The following is a 12,408-nucleotide window of genomic DNA, read 5'->3' as shown; positions in this document are numbered from 1 at the left end:
ACTGTTTCACAAGAATGCTACCTTTTATACACCCAATATTTGCTTTTTCAAGTAACTACATGTACCAGAAGTACTTACAGACCAACTCTAACTAGACTTATTCTATATCAGGTGCTAAATTTATAAAGAACTATGATTGTGTATATTTCTGAGAAAGTACGCAAAAGCAGATTACCCGATTAAAGTATCTGAAAAACAGATTTTTCTATGCAAGTATATTTTTATTGACTGGATTATTTAACAGATCAAACAGGAAGACTGCAAAATTCATTAAATGTAGTTCTATAGTATAGGTGGTTTCAGAGATATAAAAAGAACAAATATAAGATTTCGCTTTTTTTTGCTTCTGAGGCTAATCGCGACGCTAAGGGTAAATGGCCAGGAAATGTAACGGAGGAGAAACAATCCCAAAAGTTATGGGCTGCATGTAAGTTAATACCACAGAGATATTACAGTAGGTGTAGGTTCTACCACCAGAACATTTCTATCATAATAATACTGGTTATGCTGTACTGTTAGCTAAAGATGCTGATATTTGAGAAACTTAAAAGCTTATTTGCAAAATTTTAGATAAATAATAATCTGTTAGACTGTAAACATATTTTATATCCATTCTGCAAAAGATCCGATGACAAAATTTAAAAATTGTTATCGCCCAGACAGGGACTCGAACCCTGGACAGATAGGTTAAAAGCCTAACGCTATACCAACTAAGCTATCTGGGCACAAGGTATTCTTTTTTGAAATGTTAGTTATGTTAAGAAATTTATTGAAACACTTGAGAACACTTTTGCTCTGGTTCGACAGAGAAGGAGACAACATTTCCAAATTTTTACAGACTGGGTGTATTTTTCCACTATAGAGGCCTTCACTATATGTAATTCGAAACGCTAAAGTTCAGCTAGCTTCCAAAATTGAGGTAAAGATTGTGTTTGGCGAGATTAACAAGTTACAATTATATCCAGTTACGGACAAATAAAGCTAAAACTCTTAGATTTACTGTACTAGCCAAGTTTTAGTAACATTTTTTTCACTTTAGTACAAATACCAAAGAAATAGGTATATTTTATTTATAATTTGACAAAATGTACTAGTATTTAATTCACAAAGTTAGGTAAAAAACAGTATTTTAAAAAATATTGTTACTGCCTTCAAATTTTATGTTATTTAGCCACTAACAACTGGTTTACACTGTTTGGCATCCTTTAAATAGGAAAAGAAGGAATTATTTGTTTAGTATTTTTACTATTTTATATTTATTTAAGAAAACAATTCTACAGTTTAACTTAATTTTTAACAAATTGTTACTAATTTATATATCAAAGTTATGTTATTTAGAGTGTATGAAGCTGTATAAAGTTAATATTTGTACTTATCAGTTCAACTAACAATTATATTTTACACACAAAAGATAATGTTTACAGTTAAATTACTTGAATCAGAGAATAATATTTTACAGTAATTGATTCATTCAGCACTAGTCAGTACTTTTATGCATCAGAAAGTTTTTTAATTTTCTATTACGCATGCTATTTTGTGCTATTCTTAAAATGTATTTCTAGGGCAAACTGGTTTAATTTTCTGCTTATAATGCAAAGTTGACAGTTTTCGCACAATGCATTGTACATTTGTTATATTCTCTATTTACAATCCAAATATTATGCTTATTTAATGTATAACTAACTAACTCTCTAGCCTTCTTAAACCCGAATGTTTATGGCTGCAGCAACACATGCCTTTCATCTGTCCCTGTCCTGAGAAAGATCTATATACTCCTTTCCTTCCCTACCAATTTCCTTTAGGTCCATGTCTACATTATCCCTCCATCTTTGTTTTGGTTTTCCTATTGGTCTTTTACCATCAGGTTTCCCAACAAGAATCCTGTATACTTTTCTTTCCTCTCCCATTCGTACCACATGATCTACACACCTAAGTCTTCTTGATTTAATCATTCTAATAATATCAGGACATGAATACAAATTATGTACTTCTAAATTATGTAATCTTCTCCACTCATCTGTCTCCTCATCCCTTTTAGGCCCAAATATTTTCCTAAGGATCTTATTTTCAAATACTCTCAATTTATGTTCCTTTTTTCAATGTAAGGCACCAGGTTTATTTACTGTATTTAACTTTTATTTTTTGTAATTAACAAAAATTATATCTTTTTCTATCAGCTTATTTTGAAATTAATATTATTAGGTATAGTCTTTGATTTATAACTATATTGCTTTTTTATCAATTTATCTAAGAGTACATGCAGACAAACACATGTGTATACACTTTTATGTAAATAGATATGCCTTTTTTCAATATTTTAGTATGAAGATTGCACTTTAGCTATAAATATTTAAGCAAGGGTAGGAAAGGTAGGATTTCTGAGAATTTGTTGCAGGATTTTGTTGTCCAAGTATAGATGAGAACTGAGCTGGGAGACTGTTTTGAACCTTTTCATGAGAGTTTGCATGTGAACTGTATGCAAATTGAGCACTATTGACTGTGCATGCTTCTAAGTTTTGCTGTTATTTCACATCAACTCTGTGAGACTGTAGACATTTTTTCCCATTTCAAGTAGTTTTTATTGATTGTATTTGTATATGTTTTGGGGACTTAGCTTTTTTTTTATGTTATGAGGCAGTTTGTTGTAGAATATTTTTACCTGATTGTTTTGAGATATTGAGTGTCTGCTGTTTTACTTGTAATTATTTTCCTTCTTGTGTTGTGTATTTGACTATATTTTGTCCAAGTTCGTAGTATTTAGAAAAATTGTTGTTAACTTGTAGATGTAGGGAGTAATAATCCTTTGCAAGATGCCCTATACTTTAGTCTGAACATTATTTTTAGTGTTCACTTTTGAAGCCTTAGTATTCTGGTAGTATTATTAATGTAGAAGTAAATTAGGCTGAAATGTAGGCATTTTTCTGATAAATTATACTCACTTAGTTGTTTCAGCAGGTAGAAGTTGCATGATGGTTTACTGCTGATGATGTTAATTTGCTCTCCTTATGTACTACGTATGATGTAGCTTACTTGAGTAATTGGAATTTTCTACTGAAAAAAGGATCGCTTGTCTATTTTATTCCTATGTTGTTGAGTTTGTCCATAAGCAAGCCATGTTTTTACTCTATCCTATGCCTTGGAAGAATCTAGATATATATTGTGTTTGCAGTTTTATGTTTCTCTAAGGTTTCAGCTATGTAGTTTTTTAAACTGTGCTATGGGTGTGAGTACTGATTTCTTTTTCTGGATGCCATGTTGGTTTCTGTGTATTCCTTTTGATGCTTGAATTTGACTTAGGTTGTTTGCTTTTTTTTCTTAGATCTTTATTTGTTTATTTGTTAAGTATTTTTTATTTTTTAATATTATTTTACATATAAAAATTCAAAGTACATTCTTAAAGTCAAAGTGTGTTAAAATTCAATTTTTCAAAGTTAAAGTTTTAAAAATACAATTTTCTAAAATTAAAAGTTATAATAGTATATTTTTGTTAGTAGAAGTTTTTATACTAGGGCAAATTATTTTGTTGTTAATGTAAAATTTGTTAGTTAATGTAAAATTAAAGTAATTAAAAATCCATTTTTCAAAGTTAAAGTTTTAAAAATACAATTTTTTAAAATTAAAAGTTATAATAGTACATTTTTGTTAGTAGAAGTTTTTATACTAGAGTAAATTCTTTTGTTGTTAAAGTAAAATATGTTAGTTAATGTAAAATTAAAGTAATTAAAATTCAAAAAAAATAAAAAATACTTAACAAATAAACAAATAAAGATCTAAGAAAAAAAAGCAAACAACCTAAGTCAAATTCAAGCATCAAAAGGAATACACAGAAACCAACATGGCATCCAGAAAAAGAAATCAGTACTCACACCCATAGCACAGTTTAAAAAACTACATAGCTGAAACCTTAGAGAAACATAAAACTGCAAACACAATATATATCTAGATTCTTCCAAGGCATAGGATAGAGTAAAAACATGGCTTGCTTATGGACAAACTCAACAACATAGGAATAAAATAGACAAGCAATCCTTTTTTCAGTAGAAAATTCCAATTACTCAAGTAAGCTACATCATACGTAGTACATAAGGAGAGCAAATTAACATCATCAGCAGTAAACCATCATGCAACTTCTACCTGCTGAAACAACTAAGTGAGTATAATTTATCAGAAAAATGCCTACATTTCAGCCTAATTTACTTCTACATTAATAATACTACCAGAATACTAAGGCTTCAAAAGTGAACACTAAAAATAATGTTCAGACTAAAGTATAGGGCATCTTGCAAAGGATTATTACTCCCTACATCTACAAGTTAACAACAATTTTTCTAAATACTACGAACTTGGACAAAATATAGTCAAATACACAACACAAGAAGGAAAATAATTACAAGTAAAACAGCAGACACTCAATATCTCAAAACAATCAGGTAAAAATATTCTACAACAAACTGCCTCATAACATAAAAAAAAAGCTAAGTCCCCAAAACATATACAAATACAATCAATAAAAACTACTTGAAATGGGAAAAAATGTCTACAGTCTCACAGAGTTGATGTGAAATAACAGCAAAACTTAGAAGCATGCACAGTCAATAGTGCTCAATTTGCATACAGTTCACATGCAAACTCTCATGAAAAGGTTCAAAACAGTCTCCCAGCTCAGTTCTCATCTATACTTGGACAACAAAATCCTGCAACAAATTCTCAGAAATCCTACCTTTCCTACCCTTGCTTAAATATTTATAGCTAAAGTGCAATCTTCATACTAAAATATTGAAAAAAGGCATATCTATTTACATAAAAGTGTATACACATGTGTTTGTCTGCATGTACTCTTAGATAAATTGATAAAAAAGCAATATAGTTATAAATCAAAGACTATACCTAATAATATTGATTTCAAAATAAGCTGATAGAAAAAGATATAATTTTTGTTAATTACAAAAAATAAAAGTTAAATACAGTAAATAAACCTGGTGCCTTACATTGAAAAAAGGAACATAAATTGAGAGTATTTGAAAATAAGATCCTTAGGAAAATATTTGGGCCTAAAAGGGATGAGGAGACAGATGAGTGGAGAAGATTACATAATTTAGAAGTACATAATTTGTATTCATGTCCTGATATTATTAGAATGATTAAATCAAGAAGACTTAGGTGTGTAGATCATGTGGTACGAATGGGAGAGGAAAGAAAAGTATACAGGATTCTTGTTGGGAAACCTGATGGTAAAAGACCAATAGGAAAACCAAAACAAAGATGGAGGGATAATGTAGACATGGACCTAAAGGAAATTGGTAGGGAAGGAAAGGAGTATATAGATCTTTCTCAGGACAGGGACAGATGAAAGGCATGTGTTGCTGCAGCCATAAACATTCGGGTTTAAGAAGGCTAGAGAGTTAGTTAGTTATACATTAAATAAGCATAATATTTGGATTGTAAATAGAGAATATAACAAATGTACAATGCATTGTGCGAAAACTGTCAACTTTGCATTATAAGCAGAAAATTAAACCAGTTTGCCCTAGAAATACATTTTAAGAATAGCACAAAATAGCATGCGTAATAGAAAATTAAAAAACTTTCTGATGCATAAAAGTACTGACTAGTGCTGAATGAATCAATTACTGTAAAATATTATTCTCTGATTCAAGTAATTTAACTGTAAACATTATCTTTTGTGTGTAAAATATAATTGTTAGTTGAACTGATAAGTACAAATATTAACTTTATACAGCTTCATACACTCTAAATAACATAACTTTGATATATAAATTAGTAACAATTTGTTAAAATTAAGTTAAACTAGAATTGTTTTCTTAAATAAATATAAAATAGTAAAAATACTAAACAAATAATTCCTTCTTTTCCTATTTAAAGGATGCCAAACAGTGTAAACCAGTTGTTAGTGGCTAAATAACATAAAATTTGAAGGCAGTAACAATATTTTTTAAAATACTGTTTTTTACCTAACTTTGTGAATTAAATACTAGTACATTTTGTCAAATTATAAATAAAATATACCTATTTCTTTGGTATTTGTACTAAAGTGAAAAAAAATGTTACTAAAACTTGGCTAGTACAGTAAATCTAAGAGTTTTAGCTTTATTTGTCCGTAACTGGATATAATTGTAACTTGTTAATCTCGCCAAACACAATCTTTACCTCAATTTTGGAAGCTAGCTGAACTTTAGCGTTTCGAATTACATATAGTGAAGGCCTCTATAGTGGAAAAATACACCCAGTCTGTAAAAATTTGGAAATGTTGTCTCCTTCTCTGTCGAACCAGAGCAAAAGTGTTCTCAAGTGTTTCAATAAATTTCTTAACATAACTAACATTTCAAAAAAGAATACCTTGTGCCCAGATAGCTTAGTTGGTATAGCGTTAGGCTTTTAACCTATCTGTCCAGGGTTCGAGTCCCTGTCTGGGCGATAACAATTTTTAAATTTTGTTATCGGATCTTTTGCAGAATGGATATAAAATATGTTTACAGTCTAACAGATTTTTATTTATCTAAAATTTTGCAAATAAGCTTTTAAGTTTCTCAAATATCAGCATCTTTAGCTAACAGTACAGCATAACCAGTATTATTATGATAGAAATGTTCTGGTGGTAGAACCTACACCTACTGTAATATCTCTGTGGTATTAACTTACATGCAGCCCATAACTTTTGGGATTGTTTCTCCTCCGTTACATTTCCTGGCCATTTACCCTTAGCGTCGCGATTAGCCTCAGAAGCAAAAAAAAGCGAAATCTTATATTTGTTCTTTTTATATCTCTGAAACCACCTATACTATAGAACTACATTTAATGAATTTTGCAGTCTTCCTGTTTGATCTGTTAAATAATCCAGTCAATAAAAATATACTTGCATAGAAAAATCTGTTTTTCAGATACTTTAATCGGGTAATCTGCTTTTGCGTACTTTCTCAGAAATATACACAATCATAGTTCTTTATAAATTTAGCACCTGATATAGAATAAGTCTAGTTAGAGTTGGTCTGTAAGTACTTCTGGTACATGTAGTTACTTAAAAAAGCAAATATTGGGTGTATAAAAGGTAGCATTCTTGTGAAACAGTAAAAAATCAACCTCATTTCCTCGTAATATTAGCTGTAAATGCTTCTTGCAGATTAACAAAGCTCTGTCGTGTGGTCCTACGTCACCTATAATCCTTTGTAAGGTTCGTGTTGTCCTATAAATTGTCGATATACATACTACGTCCCTAGTTACAGCCTAAGCTTTTAGTTTCAATCAGAGAATTTCAGTGTTCAGATAGTGATTGTAGCCTCGTATAATAAACCAAGTGGAAATAACCCAAATGTTGATGCACCCAAAAAACCAGTAATACTTCAAAAATACCTTGAAAAAGGCTATAAGGCTAAATTATTCTTCTAGCATAGAAAAAAGTTTAGCAAATGGACCTATGGTTCATATATGTAGTCAGTCGTCTGTGAACTTCGTCTTGTCCTGTGAATTGAGAATATATTGATAAATGGTTATATTTAAAAAAGAAACAATGTTGGTAAGCGTCCAGTTATGGACCCATCGGTAAAGGGATTTCAGTCTTTATAGACACACAATAATTTTCGTTACACTAAAAATTTGGCAAATAGTCGAAATGTTAAACATTTCGTGTACCTTATCCAGTAAGCCTTAGCTAGAAATACAATAACAGCGTTACAGACATAAAAATTAAGCAAGCTTTGATATTCTAGTGGCACATAATAAATATAAAATATCCTTTAAAAAACTCTGACAAAAAGTTGTGGGTTATCTGAGATCAGAATTTTCAAGCCCTCTCTCCTGCATAAATAGGCTCTAGAATTCACTAAGCCTCAAAATAATATTAGGGTACATAAAATAAAAAGCAGATGGAGAGTGATGCTGATCACATCTCCAAACAGCAAAAACAAAATTATATGGATGGAGCCCTACCTGATATATTTAGAAAACTTTACCTAGTATAAAAGTAACAAAATACTCAGCAAACTCTAAAATAAACAAACTTTCCTACGTAGCAGGCGTAACCTGACCTAAATAAATACATATAGAAATACAGAACCAAAAATAGCATATTGGAAATCAGTAAACCCTAATAATAATAATAATAATAATAATATATTCTGTGGCTTACATTTTAGCTAAAAGTACTTTTCCTTTAGTGTTTTTGAAAAGATTTAAATAAATACTAAACTCTAAGTTAAAAATTTGTAAATGTATATATGATACAAAACAAAATAAATAAAAATTAATACATACCCTGCAAAAAATCAGTAAAAAAGTTGAAAACATCTCTTTGTGCATCCAAAATATAATAACAAATCCTACCTGACTGGATTAAATTGTGTTATTTGAGTAATATTAAGCCTAAACTTGTAAAATAAAAGGGTAAAACTTGACGAAACACACTTCATGTGTACAAAATTTAATTCAAAACACATCTAAATTGTGTTATTTGAGTAAACTAGAGAATAATCCTGTAAACTTGGAAAATATATCTGTGTGTGTATGTGTGTGTGTGTGTGTGTGTGTGTGTGTGTGTGTGTGTGTGTGTGTGTGTGTGTGTGTGTGTGTGTGTCCAAAATGTAATAAAAAACACGTTCAAGTCGTGTTATTTGAGTAAATATTAGGCTAAACTTGTAAAATAAACAGATAAAAAATGAAAACTCACACTTTGTGTGTCGAAAATATAACTAAAAGTCTTTCCTAAACAAATAGAATTGTGTTACTTGAGTAAAAAAATAGACATAAACTTGTAAATAATAAATTAAAAGTTGAAAAAATCTCTTTGTAAATACAAAATATCCTGAATAGATGAAATTGTGTTATTTGAGTAATAATAAGCCTAAACTTGTGAAATAAACAAATAGAAGTTGAGAACACACACTTAGTGTGTCGAAAATGTAACTACAAGTCTTTCCTGAACAGATTGAATTGTGTTATTTTGGTAATAATAAGCCTAGACTTGTGAAATAAACAGATAGAAGTTGAAAAAACACACTTTGTGTGTCGAAAATATAACTAAAAGTCTTTCCTGAATAGTATAAATAGTGTTATTTTGGTAAAAATAAGCCTAAACTTGTGAAATAAACAGATAGAAGTTGAAAAAACACACTTTTGCATCCAAAATATAACTAAAAGTCTTTCCTGAATAGTATAAATAGTGTTATTTTGGTAAAAATAAGCCTAAACTTGTGAAATAAAGAGATAGAAGTTGAAAAAACACACTTTGTGTGTCGAAAATATAACTAAAAGTCTTTCCTGAATAGTATAAATAGTGTTATTTTGGTAAAAATAGGTATAAAATTGTAAAATAATAAGATAAAAGTTGAAAAAATGTCTTTGTGAATCCAAAATTTAATGAAAAAATGTTGCCTGAATAGTATAAATAGTGTTATTTTGGTAAAAATTAACATAAAGTTGTAAAATAATAAGTTAAAAGTTGAAAAAAAAAATGTCTGTGAATCCAAAATTAATGAAAAAATGTTGCCTGAATAGTATAAATAGTGTTATTTTGGTAAAAATTAACATAAAGTTGTAAAATAATAGTTAAAAGTTGAAAAAATGTCTTTGTGAATCCAAAATTTAATGAAAAAATGTTGCCTGAATAGTATAAATAGTGTTATTTTGGTAAAAATTAACATAAAGTTGTAAAATAATTAGTTAAAAGTTGAAAAAATGTCTTTGTGAATCCAAAATTTAATGAAAAGATGATGCCTGAATAGTACAAATAGTGTTATTTTTGTAAAAACGTAATATCAAATTGTAAAATAATAAGTTAAAAAGTTGTAAAAATGTCTTTGTGAGTCCAAAATTTAATAAAAAATGTTGCCTGAATAGTACAAATAGTGTTATTTAGGTTAAAAATAGGTATAAAATTGTAAAATAATAAATTAAACAGTTGTAAAAATATCTTTGTGAGTCCAAAATTTAATAAAAAATGTTGCCTGAATAGTATAAATAGTGTTATTTAGGTTAAAAATAGGTATAAAATTGTAAAATAATAAGTTAAAAAGTTGTAAAAATATCTTTGTGAGTCCAAAATTTAATAAAAAATGTTGTATAAATAGTGTTATTTTGGTAAAAAATTAACATAAAATTTTAAAATAATAAGTTAAAAGTTGAAAAATTGTCTTTGTGAGTCCAAAATTTAATAAAAAATGTTGCCTGAATAGTATAAATAGTGTTATTTTGTAAAAATAAGGATAAGCTGTGAAAATGTTTGACATAAAGTCAAAGTTTGGTAAAAAATAAACTCAAAATTAAGTTAAATAGCACACAGTAACATACATTTACTACCTAAATCAATAATCAAAGGGTCCTAGGTTCGTTACCCCGTGATAAAAGCAAATGGTGAAAACTGTAGGCCCCGTCCCTGATAGGTCTCCCTTTTTCCTAGTACATATAATAAACCCCTACGCTTCGTTCTCCTTGTTCAAAGTAAAGTTCTCGCTCCAATCTAATTGGGTATCCAAAAACCTCGCTAAAGCGTCCTGTGCCTTGGGGCAACCCTGAGCGGAATATTAATTGGCGGCGGAAACCAGTTCTACAAGCGACGCATAGCTTCAGAGATTTGACCCTTGCTGCGCATTCGAGACATCCTTTGTTGTCTGGTTGAATCCCTCCCCTGCCCTACACTATTGCATATCTTTTCCCTGTTCTTGCGTACTGGTTAACCTTGGAAAAACCGGTTCTGAAAATCTACCGACGCGTTCTCTGATTGGTCAATCAGATTCCTTCTTTGTTCTGACGTTCTGACGTCATTTGACCTTGAACGCACACTCCCCAAATTCCATTCTCGTCTACCTGCGCTGAATATTAATTCTTTCTCTCTGTCTGGCATCAGAGCGGAATCGAGATTCTGAGACAGTATTCTGTCTAGCGTGTGAAACCAACGTGTTTCATAACATAATGAAATACATTATTACATAGTACTAATTAATAATATTACATATCGTGGGTTCGAGTACCGGGACCGTCCCCAATCGTAATTGGACCTGTACCTACACCCATTACCACCTTTCATAGCGGTTCATAAACCGTAAACTCTTATTTCCAATACTATAAACATTAATTATTATCGATTTATACATTACATACTTTGCAGTAATGAATATAAAACCATATGCATAGCGTTTAGTACCTCTAATTACCTTCTATATACATATTTTTCATAAAATAAATAATTATATATTCATAAAAAGTTATAAACATGCAAATACATAAATGTAAAGTACTCTAAGTACTTGCAAATAAATTCTAAGTACATGCAAATTAATTAAAACCCGTGCAAATTAATTATAAGTACATACAAATAAATTGCGAATATTAAATAGCAACCGGCCTTGGCGGGGTCACCATCTACTGTTGTCGTCTTGTAATCAAGGGGTCCCGGTGGAGGCACATTGCACGGTGGGTCGGGTTCAACTTTAAACTGTAGGTCCAGTCCCGATGCGCATAAAGTGGACTTAAATCAACTCAAAGAAAACTCAACAATTGACTTCTACACCATATTTTGTCCCCATATTTTTGTTACACACGTTCCGTAATGTATAATGAAGGCAAAGCCAATATTTGAGGTTTGTAAATATTTTTTTTGCATGATACCCTATTTTCCATACCCGCTAAAATCCCAATGGCTTATTTTTTGTTTCTTTCGTTTCTGATTTGGTCCAACAGAAACGAAATGAGGAATAAATTAGAGGGGGAGAACAAAAAACGCAATGGGAAATGAGAGAAGGTTAATGACCGAACGCAGATAAAGCCTTTCAAGAGTTAAATTGGAGGAGAGAAGCAACGAAAGATGGATGAACCAGAACAATATCTCAATTACTCCATTCGTGGAAAGCCAGCGTCGAGTTCGGCCAGACCCCATGCACAGGGTCTTCCATTATCCTTAGTTAATTTCAGGAGGAACAAGAGTATCAGATTCCGCGTCCGAACTGTTCCATTTTACCTTTTGTGCGTCGGGACAGAGACGACAGATAGCTCGCCTTTTCATTCGTCGAAATGGCCCCCTTCCCCCCAGACAGAGTTTCCACGAATGGACGTTTCTTAGAAACGGAAGCTATCGCATATCTGGGTGCAGACTGTTTGGGGTCCCTTCCCCCCCTCCTGCACGCCGTCTTCTTACACGCGAGGCTTCTCTCCTTGATAAACACATGCGTCTGATTCATTAATGCATAATGGACGAGGCACGGCTGGGCGAATCTCATCTTCTTGAGTGGACAGGGAGAAGGGGCGTCTGGAATAGAAGCCTATTAAGTTTGAAGGAGCGTCGGTACCAGCGTATGGAAGCAACAGTTTACTTTGAAAATGAGTGACTCTAACTCGCTTACCATTTGAGATGGGTAGCTGCGACTAGGTTTCTTTCAGTGTTGCCACAATATGAGGGCACAA

This window comes from Lepisma saccharinum, chromosome 24 (genome assembly GCF_977018435.1).
Source record: "Lepisma saccharinum chromosome 24, izLepSacc3.1, whole genome shotgun sequence".
NCBI classification, from domain to species: domain Eukaryota; kingdom Metazoa; phylum Arthropoda; class Insecta; order Zygentoma; family Lepismatidae; genus Lepisma; species Lepisma saccharinum.
Note: the sequence above shows the minus strand (reverse complement) of the source record.